Below are 6,946 nucleotides of genomic sequence, written 5' to 3' on the forward strand. Positions count from 1 at the left end.
TATGATATGATATGATATGATATGATATGATATGATATGATATGATAAACATAATGAAATCTACACACCTAAAGAAGATAATCAAGAAAGTGGACACAGTCGAAGGTGATTAATCCTCATTTAAAAAGACAAATGGGATGTGCATTGAACTTATGACAGGAGTCTACCACAAAAGGCATCTGAAAGACTCTACCTAGCAGTGTTTCAAAGCAGACACTAAGAGTATAGACTTTTGAAGTAAGTCCTAATGATTGTTTCGATTTCCTCAGTGTCTGTAGTTATGTCCCCCTTTTCATTTCTGATGTTGTTGATTTGGGTGGTGTCTCTCTGCCTTTTAGTTAGCTTGGCTAAGGGTTTGTCGATCTTGTTGATTTTCTCAAAGAACCTGCTCTTGGTTTCATTGATTCTTTGAATTGTTTTATTTGTTTCTAATTGATTGATTTCAGCCCTGAGTTTGATTATTTCCAGCCGTCTACTCCTTTTTGGTGTGTCTCCATCTTCTTTTTCTAGGGTTTTTAAGTGGGCCATTAAGTTGCTTGAATGAGCTGTCTCGAATTTCTACTTGAAGGCACTTAGTGCTATGAACTTTCCTCTTAGCACTGCTTTCATTGTGTCCCACAGGTTTGGGTATGTTGTGTCTTCATTTTCATTGAGTTCTAGAAAGGCTTTGATTTCTTTCTTTATTTATTCCCTGACCCAGCTGTCATTTAGTAACAAGTTGTTCAGTTTCCATGTGTGTGTAGGCTTTTTGCTATTTCTGTTGTTGTTGAAGTCCAGCTTTATTCCATGGTGATCAGACAGGATACAAGGGATTATTTCAGTCTTCTTGTATCTGTTGAGGCTTGCTTTGTGACCAACTATATGGTCTATTTTGGAGAAGGTTCCATGAGGTGCTGAGAAGAAGGTAAATTCTTTTGTGTTTGGGTGTAAAGTTCTGTAAATGTTTGTGAGGTCCATTTGATTCATGACCTCTGTCAGAGATATTGTTTCTTTGTTTAATTTCTGTTTTGTTGACCTGTCCTTTGTTGAGAGTGGGGTGTTGAAGTCTCCCACTGTTAATGTGTGGGGATCTATATGTGGTTTAAATTTTATCAGTGTTTCTTTTACAAATGTGGGTGCTCTTGTATTTGGGGCATAGATGTTCAGGATTGTGATGTCTTCCTGGTGGAATTTTCCCTTGATGAGTATGAAGTGTCCTTCCCCATCTCTTTTTATTAATTTTGGTTGAAAGTCTATTTTATCAGATATTAGAATGGCTACTCCTGCTTGTTTCTTGGGTCCATTTGCTTGGAAAGTCGTCTTCCAACCTTTTACCCTCAGGTAATGTCTATTTTTGTGTCTTAGGTGTATTTCTTGTATGCAACAGATTGCTGGGTTTTATTTACGTATCCATTCTGTTAATCTGTGTCTTTTTACTGGAGAGTTGAGTCCATTGATGTTGAGAGAGATTAATGACCAGTGGCTGTTAGATCCTTTGATTTTGATGTTGGCTGTGTTCATAAGGTTGTGTGCTTGGTTGCTTTTTGTTTTGCTGTAGTAAGGTTAATTATTTCCTGTGTTTTCTTGACAGAAGCTAATTTTCTTGGATTGTATTTTCCCTTCCAGTGTCTTCTGTAATGCTGGATTTGTGTGTAGGTATTGTTGAAATTTGTTTTTGTCATTGAATATCTTGTTTTCTCCATCTATGAGGACTGAGAGTTTTGCAGGGTATAGTAGCCTGGGTTGACATCTGTGTTCTCTTAGGGTCTACATGATATCTGTCCAGGCCCTTCTGGCTTTCATAGTTTCTGTTGAAAAGTCAGGTGTGATTCTAATGGGTTTGCCGTTATATATTACTTAGCCTTTTTCCCTTGCAGCTTTTAGTATTTTTTCTTTGTTCTGTATACTTACTGTTTTGATTATTATGTGGCGGGAGGATTTTCTTTTTGGTCAAATTTGTTGGGTGTTCTGTAGGCCTCATGTATCCTTATTGGCTTCTCCTTTAACTTGGGGAAATTTTCTTCAATGATTTTGTTGAAAATATTTTCTGGGCCTTGGAGAAGGGAGTCTTCTTTTTCCTCTATTCCTATTATTCTTAGGTTTTGTCTTTTCATATTGTCTTGGATTTTTTGGATGGTCTGTGTCAGGAATTTTTTGGATTTAACATTTTCTTTGACAGATACATCGATTTCTTCCATTGTATCTTCTACACCTGAGATTCTTTCTTCCATTTCTTGTATTCTGTTGTTTATGCTTACCTCTGTAGTTCCTGTTTTCTTCCCTAAATTCTTCCTCTCCATTATTTCCTCCATTTGTGTTTTCTTTAATTTTTCTAGTTCTATCTTCAGGTCTTGAGTTGTTTTGTTTCCTTCCTTCACCTGTCTGCTTGTATTTTCCTCTTTTTCTTTTAGTTCCTTCAACTCTGTCTCTTTTATTTCTTTCAGTGATTTAATTATTTCTTCTCTGAAGGCCACAAGCTGTTTGGCTGCATCTTCCCGTATTTCTTCACGGATGGCCCTAATCTGCTTGTCTTTATCTTCCTCCATTTATTTACGGATAGCCATGATCTGTTTGGTTTTATCTTCCTCTAATTCTTTACATATTTTATTTGTTTCCTCTATTATCCTCTTCATCAACATAGATATAAGGTCATCTTCTTGATTTTTTATTGTGCTGCATTGTTCAGGGCTGTTCGCCCCTGGATGGCTGGGTTCTGGAGATGCCATATTGCTCTGTCTTTTGCTGGTTGAGCCTTTACGCTGACCTCTACCCATTGGGCTGATTTAGGTGTTGGCTGTTAGTTTCTGTGCTTCCTGGAGTCCTGAGGTAGGGAGTATCCCCTTGTCCGGAAGATGATTTTTCCTGAAGGAGTCCTTCTCTGCTTTTTGGTTATGGTCACTGTATGGCCAGTGTTTCTCAGGAGTTGCCACTGCTCACCTCAGGTTTATAGCCCTGAGTAGTAGTTGTGGTCTATGTTAGGCAGGGGGGGATCTCCTCTTACCCATAGAATTTCTCAAGACAGCTGCCCCACTGCTGGGTTTCTTGTTATAAATTTAGTGTGCTGCTGCTCACTAAATTTCCATGTACAGTCCTCTTGAAGAAACTACTGATTCCCTAGCTGTGGGGTTTTCTCCCAACAGGGAAACTCAGTCTGTTATCCTGGGGCACACAGTTCTGTCTGGGAAAGTGGGAGGTGCACTCAGCAAGTCTCTGGGCCAGAGGCTGATTGCTCCTCTCTGGACCTGGAGAATGTGCACCTAGGTTGAGTTGGCGCCTGGGGGCACTGCTCTGGTCTGGAGGCTGGGTGCCTCACTCTGAACCAGAAGCTGTGTGTCTCTGTCTGGAATGGCGGCTGCAGGCACTGCTCTGGTCCAGACGCTGTGGGTGCAGCCCTCTTAAAGGACCAGGGATTCCATCAGTTTTGACCGTCTAGCTAGGGATAACTGGTTGATCCTTGGCACAGTATCTGAGGGCTCCTGTAATGGCTCTCTGGCTTTTGTAGGTCTGAGGATGCAGCTGTGTGTCCCTGTGCCCTAGGGGAACTCAATAATGGCAGCAGAGAACAGCGCTCCTGCCTGCACTAGAGTCTGCGTGAGTCCAGGAAGTGTTTTAGTGCTGGGTTTCCTAAGGATTAGAGTTGCTGACCCCCTCTGCTGGGGGTTTCCTCCTGCCAGAAACTCGCAGTCTGGTGCCTTGGTGCCCACAGTTCTATCTGAGGCAGCGAATCAGGCGCGCAGGCAGGGCTCCGTGCAGGCGCCTGTGTCCCGGCTCTGGGTCCGGGCTGGCTCTTGGGGCACCCACAAAACCCGAGTCTTTTCCAGGGGATGTCTGGGTAACCTGAGGTCGGTCCCAATTGTTTCCTGCTCCGTGGGGTTATCTCTTGACTGGGAAATCCAGTCTATGGTGTTGTGGGCCCACAGTTCAGTCTGGGATCGTGACCAGATTGCACTGGCGTGTAGCTCTGGGCTGGCGACCAAGCACCTGGCGGAACCAGGATCTCTTCCGAGGTTTAGCAGGGTGAGTTAAAGCTGATTGAATCCCCCACCGTGGGGTATCCTCTCACCTGTGAAACACAATCACTTGTGTTTTATGGCCGTGAGTTCTGATTGCTGGTCACTGTGCCAATCCTGCTGTGCTGCTCCTCAGAATGAGAGTCCTCCTGGCGCCACCATCTTGTCCCGCCCCCCCTTAATCTTTTGATCTCTCACCAGGATTCTAGCACAGTCATGGAGGGGAGCTTCCAGGTCTGGGTCTGGCAGGAGGATGGCTGGGTTTAATGTGGCAGGTAAAACTGATGAAAACTGATTCTGGCAAAATTAAGTAGCAATGCTTGATAATGTGTCATGTGGGCATTACTGAGCTAGCGATCAGGAGGCTGCTTTAATACTCCTTCAATGGCATGTGGAATAGTGATGGTCAGTCAATTCCTGACCCAAAGTTAATTTGTCAGCATCTTTGACCAGAAAGGCTACTGCAGCTATAATGCGAAGGCATAGGGCCATCCTATGTCAGTGGGTCCAGTTTCTTGGATAGGTAGGCCACAGGGCAGCACCATGGGCCAAGTGGTTGAGTCAAAACCCCTTTATTTTTATCAGTGAACAAGTGAAACGGCTTATTTACATCAAGTAGTCCAAGAGCAGGGTCTGATAATAAGGCTTGTTTTAATGTCTTGAAGAACTGTTGGTATGTCTCAGTCCAAAGGAATCCTTCCTGCCTTTCTTTAGTGGTCTCATAGAGGAGCTTGGCGATCTCTGCAAATCCTAGTATCCATAAGCTATAGAACCCAGCAGTCCCCAAGAATTCCCTATGTGACGGGGCTTTTAGGGGTTGGGATTCTGAGGACTGTTTGCTTGAATGCATCAGAGAGCCAGCACTTACCTTTTTTGAGTATATAGCCCAGATATTGATCTTGTTGTTTATATAGCTGAACCTTCTTAGCCGAGGCCCGTATCCTAGATCTCCCAATATCTGCAACAGTTGCCCCGTGCTGACCATGTAAGCTTCTTGGCTATCTGCTGCCACCAGTAGATCATCTACATACTGTAAGAGAGTGAGATGAGGATGCTGGGCACAGTAATCACCCAAGCCCTCATGCAGTGCCTCATCAAAGATGGTCAGCGAATTCGTGAATCCTTGTGGAATCCTAGTCCATGTCAGTTGTCCATTAAGTCCTCTGTCTGGATGGTGCCATTCAAAAGCAAAATAATCTTGGCTCTTCAGGGCTAGGGGAAGGCTGAAGAAAGCATCCTGTATACCAGACATGTTCAGGAGGGAGCATGCTCAGCAGAGGATATGGGTTAGGCACTGTTGGAAGGATGCCCATCACCCTCTTATTTACCTCCCATAAGTCCTGCACAGGTCTGTAATCACTGGAATGGGGCTTCTTTACTGGTAGAAGGGGGGTGTTCTGGGACGACTGGCATGACCTTAAGCTGAGTCTAATAGTCTTCGAATATGAGGGGTGATACCCAGTTTTGCCTCTAATGACATGGGGGATTGAAGAACTCTGGCTGGATCAGCTCCTGGCTTGAGCTCCACAAAGACTGGGGGCAGCAGTGTTTGGCCATCCCAGGTGTCCCCCCCCATTTTGTCCCAGGCATGTTGAAATCTTTCCAGCCAAGTTTCAATGGCTGAGTCAGGGGACAGGGAAGTCTCTTATAGATGATATCATCTACCAGAGTAGTAGTTAAAACATGGATAGGCTTTCCTGCTTTATCTAAGATTTGGGTGTCCTTCAGTGAGAAGCATATTTGAGCCCCTAATTTAATTAACAAGTCCTGCCCCAGCAATGAGTAGGGACATTCTGGTATAACCATAAAAGAATGGGATACCCGGTCCATTCCCAAGTTCACTATTCTTTGGGTGGTCCATGGGTAATGTTTTATTCTGGTGTCCCCTTGAACCCAAGACATTTTGTTTGAAAGTGATCCCTCTGGTTGGAGGAGCACTGAATGTTGGGCTCCTGTATTCACCAAAAAATTGGTAGGTTTTCCCCTCCAATTTTAAGGTTACCCTAGGCTTGGGGAAGGGGTCCAAACTCCATCCCTCCTAGTCATCCAATTCACCAACTACCGGAATAGGCATTGCAGGGCGGTGGGCCCCCGTCTTAGGGAAGTCTTTAATCCAATGCCCTTCTGCCCTATAGTAAGCACAATGGTTCTTTCCCCATCTGGATCTGTTCTTCACAGCATAGTTTCCTTACCTTGACCATTGACTATCCTCCTCAGTTTTCTTTCCTTTTCTTTAGCATCTCCTGTCATACTGGCAAGTAGGATCTTGGACAAGTTGCAGGTCTGTCTATCATTAGCCTTTGCCATCTTTTCTTCCATATTTTTCCTCTTATTGTAAACTTTCTCTGCCACTGCTATCAAATCCTTCTTTGGCCTAACCTCTCTCTACCTTCTGCAACTTGCGTCTTATGTCCAGTGCTACTTGATTAATAAAGGACATTATTATTGCCATCTTATTCTCTGGGATCTCTAGATCCAGGGGAGTGTATTATCGAAATTCTTTCTAGTGATTCTCTCTAGGAAAGCAGGTGGACTTTCATCTATACATGGCTGAACATCCCCTATCTAGCCAAATTGGTCAGCTTACGTTCAGCTGCCTTCAGACTCCTCAATATAGTCTGGTGGTAGACCTGGAGTTTCTCCTTACCTTCTGCTCTGTTGTATTCCCAGTCAGGACGCGAGAGGGGAAAGGCGGTATTGATGGTATCTATGTTAGTTGTGGGCTGGCCATTGTCACCCAAAACCAATTTCCGTGCCTCAGTTTGGATACGCTCCATTTCTTCTGAGGTGAAAAGTATCTGGAGAAGCCTCTGGCAATCATCCCAAGTGGGCTGGTGAGTGAATAGGACAGAATCTAAAAGATCAATTAAATCCCTAGGAGTATCAGAAAACTTCGCCTTCTGAAACTTCCAATTATATAAATCACTAGTAGCAAAGGGGCCAATAACAGTGGGGCT

This window comes from Psammomys obesus, unplaced genomic scaffold, assembly GCF_907164565.1.
Source record: "Psammomys obesus unplaced genomic scaffold, mPsaObe1.curated_primary_1811, whole genome shotgun sequence".
Classification (NCBI taxonomy): Eukaryota; Metazoa; Chordata; class Mammalia; order Rodentia; family Muridae; genus Psammomys; species Psammomys obesus.